This window comes from Ovis aries, chromosome 2 (genome assembly GCF_016772045.2).
Source record: "Ovis aries strain OAR_USU_Benz2616 breed Rambouillet chromosome 2, ARS-UI_Ramb_v3.0, whole genome shotgun sequence".
Taxonomy (NCBI): Eukaryota; Metazoa; Chordata; class Mammalia; order Artiodactyla; family Bovidae; genus Ovis; species Ovis aries.
The window spans coordinates 183,764,407-183,777,007 of NC_056055.1; the positions used below are offsets into that span (position 1 = coordinate 183,764,407).

Genomic DNA, 12,601 nt, shown 5'->3' on the forward strand with positions numbered 1-12,601 from the left:
TACAGCCATGATGGAGAACAGTGTGGAGATTCCTTAAAAAATTGCAAATAGAACTGCCTTATGACCCAGCAATCCCACTTCTGGGCATACACACCAAGGAAACCAGAATTGAAAGAGACACGTGTACCCCAATGTTCATTGCAGCACTGTTTATAATAGCCAGGACATGGAAACAACCTAGATGTCCATCAGCAGAAGAATGGATAAGAGGCTCTTTAAATCTTCACTTTCTGCCATAAGGGTAGTGTCATTTGCATATCTGAGGGTATTGATATTTCTCTCAGCAATCTTGATTCCAGCTTGTGCTTCATCCACCCCGGGTTCTCATATGATGTACTCTGCATGTAAGTTAAATAAGTAGGATGACAATATACAGCCTTGATGTACTCCTTTTCCTATTTAGAACCAGTCAATTGTTCCATGTCTGATTCTAACTGTTGCTTCTTGACCTCATACAGATTTCTTAGGAGGCAGGTAAAGTGGTCTGGTATTCCCACCTCTTGAAAAATTTTCCACAGTTTATTGTGATCCACACAGTCAAAGACTTTGGCGTAATCAATAAAGCAGAAGTAGATGTTTTTCTGGAACTCTCTTGCTTTTTGGATGATCCAATGGATGTTGGCAATTTGATCTCTGGTTCCTCTGCCTTTCCTAAATCCAGCTTGAATATCTGGAAGTTCACAGTTCACTTACTGTTGGAGCCTGGCTTGGAGAATTTTGAGCATTACTTTGCCAGCCTGTGAGATGAGTGCAATTGTGCAGTAGTTTGAGCATTCTTTGGCATTGCCTTTCTTTGGGATTGGAATAAAAACTGACATTTTCCAGTCCTGTGGCCACTGCTGAGTTTTCCAAATTTGCTAGCATATTGAGTGTAGCACTTTTACAGCATCATCTTTTAGGATTTGAAATAGCTCCACTGGAATTCTATCACCTCCACTAGCTTTGTTTTTAGTGATGCTTCCTAAGGCCCACTTGGCTTCACATCCCAGAATGTCTGGCTATAGGTGAGTGATCACACCATCATGGTTATGTTGGTCATAAAGATCTTTTTTGTACAGTTCTTCTGTATATTCTTGCCACCCCTTTCTAATATCTTCAGCTTCTGTTAGGTCCATACCATTTCTTTCCCTTATTGTGCCTATCTTTGCATGAAAATTTCCCTTGGTATCTGTAATTTTCTTGAAGAGATCTCTAGTCTTTCCCTTTCTATTGTTTTCCTTTATTTCTTTGCATTGATCACTGAGGAAGGTTTTCTTATATCTCCTTGCTATTCTTTGGAACTCTGCATTCAAATGGGTATATCTTTCTTTTTCTTCTTTGCCTTTAGCTTCTCTTCTTTTCTCAGCTATTTGTGAGCCCTCCTCATACGTAAGGTGAAAATACAACCTGTAGAATGGGAGATAATGTTTACAAATTGCATATCTGATAAAAGACTTTTGTATAGAATATATTTTAAAAACTCATCACTCAAATGGGGCTTCCCTGATGGCTCAGTGGTAAAGAATCTGCCTGCCAATGCAGGAGGCCCAGGAAACTCGGGTTTGATGCCTTGGTCAGGAAGATTCCCTGGAGTAGGAAATGGCAACCCATTCCTGTATTCTTGCCTAGGAAATCCCATGGAGAGAGGAGCCTGGTGGGCTACAGTCCATGGGATCGCAAAGAGGTCAGACACTACTGAATACACACACACACACACACACACACACACACACACACTACTACTCAATAATTAGGCAAAAATTCCTATAAAAATGGGCAAAAGACCTAGATAGACATTTTTCCAAAGAAGATATACTAATGGTCAACATGTGCATAAAAAAGTAAACATTATTAACAGAGACTGAAAAGTAAAACCACAGTGATACATTACCCCCACACTTGTTAGAATGGCCTACATCAAAATTATGAGCAATAACAAATGCTTATGGGGATATGGGGAAAAGGAAACCTTTTGAAAACTGATTTAGCCACTATGGAAAGCATTATGAAAATTTCTCAAAAAATTAAAAATAGAACTAGCATATGATCCAGCAGTACAATTCTGGGAATATATGAAAAGGAAACAAAAATACTGACTTGAAAAGTATCTCTGCACCTCATGTTTGTAGTAGCATTATTTATGGTAAAGTTGTGGAAGCAACACACCTAAATATCCATCAGTGGATGAATAGATAGAGAAGTCGTGGCATACGTGTGTGTGTGTGTACACACATGCACACACAATGTAATATTATTCAGCCATTAGAAAAGAAAGGAATAAAAACAAATGAAACAAAACAAACAAACAAACAAAACCTGAATTGCAACACAGATGGATCTTGAGGTCCTTATGCTGGGTGAAATAAGTCAGACAGAGACAGACAATTACTATATGTGCTCACTTATATGAGTAATCTAATATTTAAAAAATCATGGAATAGAAGATTATATTTGTGCTTGCCAGAAGAGAAGGTGAGGGTTAATTGAAGAGGGCTGGTTTAAAGGAATAAACTTCCAGCTATAAGATAAATAAGTACTAGGAAAGTACTGTACAACATGATGACTATAGTTAAGTTGTTAAGAGACTGTATCTTGAGTTCTTATCACAAAGAAAAATTTATCAGTTTCCTTTTATTGTCTCTAAAATGAATACTAACAAAACTTATCCTGGTAATCATTTCACAATATATGTAAGTAAAATTGTTTTACTGTATGCTTTAAATGTATATTGATTGTATATCAATTGTATATCGATACAACTGGAAAAATGGGCACTAGATTATAAACAGACATTTCTTCAAGTAAGATATGCAAATTTCCAATGAGCACATGAAAAAAAATGAACAGCATCATTAGCCACCATGGAAATGCAAATTAAAACCACAGTGAGATACTCCTTCACACCTACTAAGATGACTGTATTCAGACAGACACAAATAAATGTGACGAGAATGTGGAAAAACTGAGATCCTCTTACTCTGCTGAATGTTAAGTGGCAAAGCTGCTTTGGGAAACAGTCCAGCAGTTCCACAAATGGTTAAGCATTTTTGCCATGTGATCCAACAATGTTACTCCTAGGTACATACCCAAGAGAAACGGCAATATCTACCCTTATAAAAATTGGTACATGAGTGTTCACAGCAGCATTATTCATAATAGTCCCAAAATGAAGGCAATCCAAACAACCATCAGCAAATTAATGGATACATAAAATTGTGGTGTGTCCATATAATGGATTTTTGTTCAGCCATAAAATGGAATGAAGTACTGATTCGTGTTATAACATGGATGAACCTTGAAAACATGCTAAATGTAAGATGCCAGTAGCAAAGAACTTCATATTGGATGATCCCATTTATATAAAATACTCAGCATAGGAAAATCTAAAGATTAGTGACTACCTAGAGCTGAGGGGGTCAGGGGGATTGGAGGATGATAGGTAAGAGGTTTCTTTTTCAGGTAATGAAAATATCCTAGAATTGACTCTAGTGGTAGATACACAACTCTGTGATTGTACTAGAAGCCATTGAATTTTACATTCAATAAATACAATTGGATAAATTGTATGGTATGTGAATTATATTTCAATAAAACTTGTGAAAAAAAAAAAAACAATTGAAAAGCTAGGGCCCTACCACTTCAGCTGTTTTTCATCCAGAGGGCCTTCTCTTTTCGGGGTCTCCATACCCTGTGCTTTATTTACACCAACCAGCCAAAGTCTTGATTTTCAAATTCTTGTATGTATGCATATCACACACATACACATGACATGTAAACACACACATAAACACACATTTATACCAACACACACAGACATGCAAAGACAGTCACACAGACTCACACACACAGACATATGCACTCACACTTACACACCAACCTGCTCCTTGTTCAAGAGAACTACCCTGCTTTTTGGTTGACACAATAATGAGGGGCTAATACAAGTCAGTACCCAAATCACTGTTTTAATTTCTTTTTCTGCAAGTGGAAACAGCGGGTGTGGAGAAAAAAGAAGAATGTAAGGCATAACTTTGAACTTCATATTTGCCACACATGTGGGACTCTGATCTTTATTCAGCAGCCTCAAAGCCTTTGACTATGTGGATCACAATAAACTGTGGAAAATTCTGAAAGAGATGGGAACACCAGGTCACCTGCCCTGCCTCTTGAGAAATCTGTATGCAGGTCAGGAAGCAACAGTTAGAACTGGACATGAAACAACAGACTGGTTCCAAATAGGAAAAGGAATACGTCAAGGCTGTATATTGTCACCCTACTTATTTAACTTATATGCAGAGTAGTACATCATGAGAAATGCTGGGCTGGAGGAAGCACAAGCTGGAATCAAGATTGCCGGGAGAAATATCAATAACCTCAGATATGCAGATGACACCACTCTTATGGCAGAAAGGGAAGAGGAACTAAAGAGACTCTTGATGAAAGTGACAGAGGAGAGTGAAAAAGTTGGCTTAAAGCTCAACATTCAGAAAACTAAGATCATGGCATCTGGTCCCATCACTTCATGGGAAATAGATGGGGAAACAGTGGAAACAGTGTCAGACTTTATTTTTCGAGGCTCCAAAATCACTGCAGATGGTGATTTCAGCCATGAAATTAAAAGACGCTTACTCCTTGGAAGAAAAGTTATGACCAACCTAGACAGCATATTCAAAAGCAGAGACATTACTTTGCCGACAAAGGTCCATCTAGTCAAGGCCATGATCTTTCCAGTGGTCATGTATGGATGTGAGAGTTGGACTATAAAGAAAGCTGAGCACCAAAGAATTGATGCTTTTGAACTGTGGTGTTGGAGAAGACTCTTGAGAGTCCCTTCAACTGCAAGGAGACCCAACCAGTCCATCTTAAAGGAGACCAGTCCTGGGTGGTCAATGGAAGGACTGATGTTGAAGCTGAAACTCCAATACTTTGGCCGCCTAATGAGAAGAGCTGACTTATTGGAAAAGACCCTGATGTTGGGAAAGATTGACGGCAGAAGGAGAAGGGGACGACAGAGGATGAGATAGTTGGATAGCATCACCGACTCAATGGACATGGGTTTGGGTGGACTCCGGGAGTTGGTGATGGACAAGGAGGTCTGGTGAGCTGTGGTTCATGGGGTCACAAAGAGTCAGACACGACTGAGCAACTGAACTGACTGACTGAAGCACAGAAGGTGAAAGTGTTAGTTCCTCAGTCGTGTCTGACTCTTTGCGATCCCATGGAGTATAGCCCACCAGGCTCCTCTGTCCATGCAAGAATATGGAAGTAGGTTGTCCTTTCCTTCTCCAAGGGATCTTCTTGACCCAGGGATCTAACCCAGGTCTCCTGCATTGCAGGCAGATTCTTTACTGTCTGAGCCACCAGGGAAGCCCCAGGAGGAAAAGAAGTGATAAAGTCTAATTGGACCAGTCAGTGCTGCCCTCCTTGTGTCTGTGAGGGCAGCACTGTGTCTATGTGCCTCACTGGTGTGATTTCAGCTGAGTCATACAGAGCTGAGTACAAATCTCTACCCTGTACCTATCACCTCTTGCCACATGTGAGGCTGGTACTGGAAGCTAGTACTACAGATTGCTTCCAGACTGTTGTCATTCCCATGCTGGACTTTCCAGCATCTTTCCATCACTGTGGCTCTTGTCTTAAGAGATTAGATTGCTTGGTATAAGTACAATCTCAAATTCTCATTTCAGGAAAAAGTTCTACCCTGTCTATGGTCATTGACATGCAGGAAGAAGTTTACCATCAACCTTTGTAAAGTTCTTCCCCTTCTTGAGAAAGCCTAGAGAAGCTTCTTGCCTTCTATCCCTGGATAAGAACTATGTGATGTGTAGCCCTGATTGCTCCTGGGAGTCATCCTGCACCCACAAAGGAAACGAGGCTCAGAGTAGAGATGATTCTGCAAGTGGCGGGTGGGGTGGGGGCGCAACACAGTGACAGGATGAAATTCAGTCCTTGTTGACAGTATCCAGATCAGTCAACCCTGGTACTCTATTTCTGGACCTCCTATTGTATCCAGCAATAAATCTGTGTGTGGTTAAACCCAGTTTGGATCGAGACTTTTGAGCCTTGGAATTAAGGCTCGAAACTGTAACTGTTGAGATTTCTGGAAGGGATGCACGGCAGCTTGGAGGGGACCGTGACAGCAGTTGATGTGTGTGGAGAGCTACGGAGACAATGTTCTCCCATTTGCTTGTGTATTTATGAGTCGACATTAATATATGTGTATGTGGATGAGTACAATGATAGACTTGGACCACTGAGTTCTCTTATTCATTCACTCTTTCATGAATAAAGCCTGTATTAAGCCCTCACTCTATTCAACAAATCTCCTAATGTAAGGGGAAGGGTATAAGTGTATGAGTATGTGTGTGATCTCAGAGAACATGTGTGCAAATGTTCAGTGTGCCTTCTTTCTGCCAGAGGGTTATTGAATTTGTCTACAATCTGCTCTTTTGGCTGGAGTGAGTGTCTCCATAAAGAGGAGCCCTTATCTCCACATCATCTCCATGTCTCATCATTAATTCTTTACTGAACAAAAAGTTGAAGATGACTGGGGTTTGGGGCGGTCAGTGCCAAGTGGCGTACAAATGACAGGTTCTGGCACTCATGATCTTTGCACCAGGAAGCAAGATCTTGGCCCTCCAAGGGGGCAATGGCACAAAATACATCCAAACAAGGTTCATCTCCTATAATTGATTTCTTCTGGCAGGTCTGACCTCCTAATGGTGTCCTGCCTAGGCTGGCACTATTATAATTAGTCTCTGAGCCCTGAGACGCCAACCACATGCTGGCTTATAGAGACTGGCTGCCTGGGTTCAGAAACTTGTCACAGGCAATTCATAAAACAAATAATTCACTTTATAAAATAGTACTATGCTTTAATCTCCCTTTTTACAATGGTAAATTCCAGGTAATTTAATAGTTAGATATTTAATATTATATGGTGTTAATTATGTTAAATAAGAAACAATGTATGATCTATATAGATATCAAAAAAGGCATGAGATTAAACTTTGCTTACCTTTTGACCTTTTAACTTTCTGTGTAAACTAGAAATAGATATATATTTCTGCAAAATAATAAAATGCTATTCAAACCACCACCAGTGTTGTGTTTAATGATTAATCACTAGGTTAATTTCTATCAAAATCAGGGAAAGATGAAGGTAACCTCGATTAAGCATTATTATTTAACATTGGTCTGGGAATTCTAGCCAATGAAACATCATGTGAATTGAATCGCCAGTCTATGTCTGACGCAGGATGCAGCATGCTTGGGGCTGGTGCGTGGAGATGACCCAGAAAGATGTTATGGGGAGGGGAGGTGGGAGGGGGGTTCATGTTTGGGAATGCATGTAAGAATTAAAGATTTTAAAATTTAAAAAAAAAAAAAGAAAATCAAAAGAAGAGATAGAGAAACAAAAGGAAAAACAAACTATCATTATCTTGCAGAATTTTGACGAGTTTTGTTTTGACAGTGATCTTAAAGATTAGACCTGACTTCTGAATGATTTAGATACTTACAAACAAAGCTAGAAAGGTAAATAGTTTTCTCTACAGTGATCATTTATGTATTGACTTCAACCAGATAACTATTGTCCAGCAACTAAAGGTTACTTAATTCAAAACTCAAATTATCATATTCAGCAAATGTTCTCTATGATAAACTGTTTATAAACAATAATTCAAAATAATACCTTGGGAGAAATTTGCAGGTACCATATTTCTGTGATTTTTAGCTGCAATTTTTAAAATTGTAAATATTTGAGAAATTGGGGCGCGTCTTAACAACTGGTGTGTATGCTTAGTGTATTAGTGCGTTCTTTTTACAGAATGGCTGTTATTATTTTATAGCTTTAGCATGGAGACAACTTTGCTGAAAATTAGATGTGTGTTGGGGGTTTTATCTACAGTCCATAGGGTTGCAAATGGACATGACTGAAGTGACTTAGGATGCACATATGCATAACAGAGAACTCACAGAGATCTGAAGCAGAAACTCATACACAGCAGCACTAACACATTAAGTGAAATAAATTGTTCTGGGACCCATCTGAGAGGGTAAGTTAAGCAGAGTTTGAGATACCTAGGAGAGGGGCAAGAGGAAGAGTCATATTTTCCCTAGAAATAGGAAAAACTCACCAGAGAATAGAATGCAGGTGTTTTGGTCCTTGTGGGTCTGAGTGCCTTTTGGACTTAGAAGCTCAGGGCCACTGTGACACTGGGGTTGTGTCCTGCAGTAGCCAATCACTTTGCTGCCTGGAGAATACTATAGGGGCTTCAGGGAGTGGCCATACCTCTCAGAGAATTCTTAGACCCCACTTCCCACATCCTGGACCTTTCCTACCTCCCTCTTTCTTTTATGTCATTCTATGTGAAAATAAAAAGTGTTCCTTTGACAGCTCATGCCCCAGGTGAAGGGGATGACTATTTGTCACAACTGCATGGCCCCTCAGAAGACCTAGGTCCTGATAAGATACCTGAACTTCATGTTCTTAGGGTGGGGCCTATGAGCCAGGGCCCAGATGTTAGACCTGAGGTCACTGCTCTGGTTGGAAACAAAGGGAAGCAAACAAGATTCCCATTACTAGAAACAGGAGGTCAGGCAAAAACAGAAGGGCAGATGAGAGAAAAGGTGATAAACCATGAAGCTAAACATCTGGGATCCTTTCATTTCCAAAGAGAAGGAAATCTCTACTCAGCCTGTATGTTACTGTCCTTGCAGATATTTATTTTTTAAAACAGCTAATGCCAGATCCCATTCGCAGAGAGTCTAATTTATCAGTCTGGAGTGAAGCCTTGGCGTCTTCTTCTTTTTTTTAAAGCACTTTTTGTAATTCTGGAGAAGGAAATGGTAGCTCACTCCAGTATTCTTGCCTGGAAAATTCCATGGACAGAGGAGCCTGGTGGGCCACAGTCCACGGGGTCGCAAAAAGTTGGACACAGCTGAGCACATAATCCTTATGTAACTCTAATACACTTCTGGGATTGAGAATCACCGCACCAAGCCTGTTTTGACACTATTCCTATGATGGAGTTTAAGAAGCCCTGACTTAACTGAAAGAGAACTTTGGGGCCTTGCTTAAATGAATGCAGAACTCCATGCTTCTCTCCTTCCTCCTGCTTATTTCAGTTCCATTTTTACATTTCTGAATTACTTGAATAATGTCTTTCTCTTAACTGGACTATGAAATCCATTGGTCAAGAACACAACTATTTTTTTCACCATTGTTATCACTCCAGAAGCTTGGGCACTCAATCAATAGTTGTTAAATGAATGCATGCTTAGTCGCTTCGCTCATGTCCAACTCTTTTGCAACCCCACGGACTGTAGCCTACCAGGCTCCTCTGCCCATGGGATTTCCCAGGCAAGAATATTGGAGTGGGTTGCCATTTCCTCCTCTATCAGACCTTCTAGATCCATAGATCGAAACTACATCTCCTGCATCCCTGCAGGAGGTTTCTTTACCACTACTGCCACCTGGGAAGCCCCCGTTAAATGAATAGGTGAATAATTAAAGAGCACTTACCAAGTTGTCTTACATCCAGTGGGGGCCTGCTAAAATTGATTGCTCCATGACAAACTCTTTTCATAACAAGAATGCTAAGAAGAAGAAAGAGATCAACTCAAAGAAATAATAATATTCACTGACTTCCCAAGAGATAATGAGCATGGAGCTTAAATCCCTCAGGTTTTTTTTTTTTTGTTTTTTTTTTTGAGTTAATTTAGGAACTGCTTGTGGACCTGAGATGAGCCTGGGAGGAACACTGACTTTGGAGAGTCATAGTGAAGAAAGGGATATGGGACAGTCACAAGGTGGATGTTTACTTGACTTATCCAACTGCAGCGTAGCTGTTAGTGAAATCTAGATTGTACTGAAGAGGGAAAACACCACAGGTAGAACCTCAAATCAAGAGCTTCAGATTGAAAGAATGACATGAGGAGATTCCAGGGAACTGATATAACGAAACATGGGATCAAAAGCTAGAAGGATGAGAGACAATTTGTGATGTCGAGTCCAGGATGAGAGAAACCAAATTTGAGAATAATGGGAGGGTAGCAAGGCTCCAGAGAAGGCAATGGCACCCCACTCCAGTACTCTTGCCAGGAAAATCCCATGGACGGAGGAGCCTGGTACACTGCAGTCCATAGAGTCACAAAGAGTAGGACACGACTGAGTGACTTCACTTTCACTTTTCACTTTCGTGCATTGGAGATGGAAATGGCAACCTGCTCCAATATTCTTGCCTGGAGAATCCCAGAGATGGCGGAGCCTGGTGGGCTGCTGTCTATGGAGTCACATGGAGTTGGGCAAGACTGAAGTGACTTAGCAGAAGCAGCAGCAGCAAGGCTCCAGGTTTTATAGAGTTGGAGGAGTTAGGCAGCTAAATGGCGGGGGTTATACCTGCAACATTGGGAAGTAAATATGGGTAACCAATTGCCAATCACAAGAAGTTAACCAATTCACCTAAGGAGATGCTTGCCTAAGGGTTAAATCAATTTCCAGCACAACAATGATGAAGCCAGAGTGAGTTCATCCTGCATAGACTCCCTAAACATATAGGTTACTACAAGATTCATGTGTAGATTATTTTCTGAATTTTCTTGCCTTATATTCCAATAGCTCTTTTCTCCAACCAAGAAATCCTTCAACTGTTTCTTCACCAGTTACTATGAATACCATATGCCTGATATATTCATTGTATTACTCTCTTTCAATTTTCAAATAAAGAACCACATACTATATTAAAATTGCATTAGTTATAAAGTTTTAAGTTTAAAGTAGCTAGTATAGAATCAATCATGGAGTAGCTAGTATCATTCGTTCTCTATGAAAACAATTATAAAAACAGTATAATCTGATAAAAACTGCCTAAAGACACTGGAGAGCAATAAGGGAAGCCAAGACTTATAGACAAAGATATGGAAGGAAATACAAGTGCTTTGATTTCAATATTATGGGTTGAATTATGTTCTCTCCCCAGACTGATTATATGGAAGTCCTACCCCCCAGTATCTCAGAATGTGATCTTGGAAACTGAGTCTTTGCAGATGTAATTAGTAAGGGGATATCATACTGGAGAATGATATACCAATAGGACTGTGTACTTACAAAAAGAAGAAATTTAGACATAGGGAGAGTACCATGTGAAGATATGCTCCTACAAGCCAAGGAACTGCCAGAAGCTAAGAGACAGGATGACGGGAAAATTATTCTTATTTTGCTGTCTTTGCAAATTTTCCTCAAAATGCTTTGTTTGTTGGTTTTTAAACAGAAAAACATGTCTTCCTTACCAGTTGTTAGAAAGAGAAAAGTAAGAGAGGAAGAGAATGAGTACATGGGCAGGCAGATCTGGGAGGCTGAAGACAAAACAGACTCAAGGCTCGTTATGCAAGACAAAGAAGGAAAGCTAAGTCAGGCCTCCCCGTGGGTGACCAGGTGTGGAGTACACTTCACCAGTGCACGCTCCTCTTTAGTCTGCTGACTAGTGGGCCAGGTAAGGAAGATGCCGTGTTGCTTTCCACTCCATCTCAGTCCTCACCCCTAATGAGGTAGCTGCTGTGGCTTTCATGCATTTCACTATAATGTCTTCATATTCTTCTTGGGTCAGTAACCCTCCTGTTTTACTTTTATTTCTTCAAATTTGGGCAGCACAACTGCAATGTAGCCTTCGGTGGATGGCTTCTCTTGAAGACTAGATGGTTTATGGAAAATGTTCACATTCACTTCCATCAGCCATCCTCTAACACAGTTAGATATGATACATTCTTCTCCACCTGAGCAGTAAATCTTACACAGAGGTGCAAGTTCTGTGAGAAACTGTGTCCCCTGCTTAAATTTCTCAGAGACTTTGTTCTGAAGGCTGCTACAGTTGGTACTTGGAGAAGGCAATAGCACCCCACTCCAGTACTCTTGCAGTTGGTAGTGATTTGATTTAAAAATTCTTTTAATTGTTTTTTCCACTTTGAAGAACTGAATGAGACTGTGCCAACATGATGACATGTGTTTGGTTAGAGTGCTATAGTATACAGTGGTCCTCATAGGGTTTTCCTTTGACATCTTGCTGTTTCTCCACATCTCTGCAAATGCCATTCCCTTGGCCTGCTTTGTATCAGTGAGTAAAGAAATGATCCACAAGCAACAGCATCACAGGCTCAGCAGCCAAGGTGGCCACAGGGTCCTTGGGATTGGTAGTCATGGCAACCTCAGGTGCTACAAACCCTCCTAAACCTTATTCTTTTGTAGCATCTTCATGCGGGAGAATAGTCCTGTTAATACCTTAATTTTAGACTTCTAGCCAGAGCTGTCAGGTAATAAATTTCTATTGGTTAAGCAACCAGTTTGTGGTACATTAATATAGCAATCCTAGCAAACTAATACCACGAGGTTGGCATTTTGTTTACAATTTCCTCTCAGGTCATTTGTCAACATTTAAGTTATATATTGATAAGCCAAGTAAATACTGAAAAGTTATTAATAAAAGTGAGACAAATTTCCACAAAGTTACAGTGTTAAGGAGAAAACCCTTGATCTCAGAATCCACTGAAGAGGAGGGATCTTGTTAAATAAATGTGGCAAACGGATGTGGAAAAAATGAAAACAATGAGTCTTTACTTTCTTGGTCTC

The 12,601-nt window shown here is 40.1% G+C and overlaps 1 pseudogene; it reads right to left on the bottom strand.

The window, feature by feature from the left end:
* Positions 1-11,459: 11,459 nt before the first annotated feature.
* Positions 11,460-12,173, bottom strand: LOC105610635 (protein Abitram-like; annotated as a pseudogene).
* Positions 12,174-12,601: the final 428 nt, after the last annotated feature.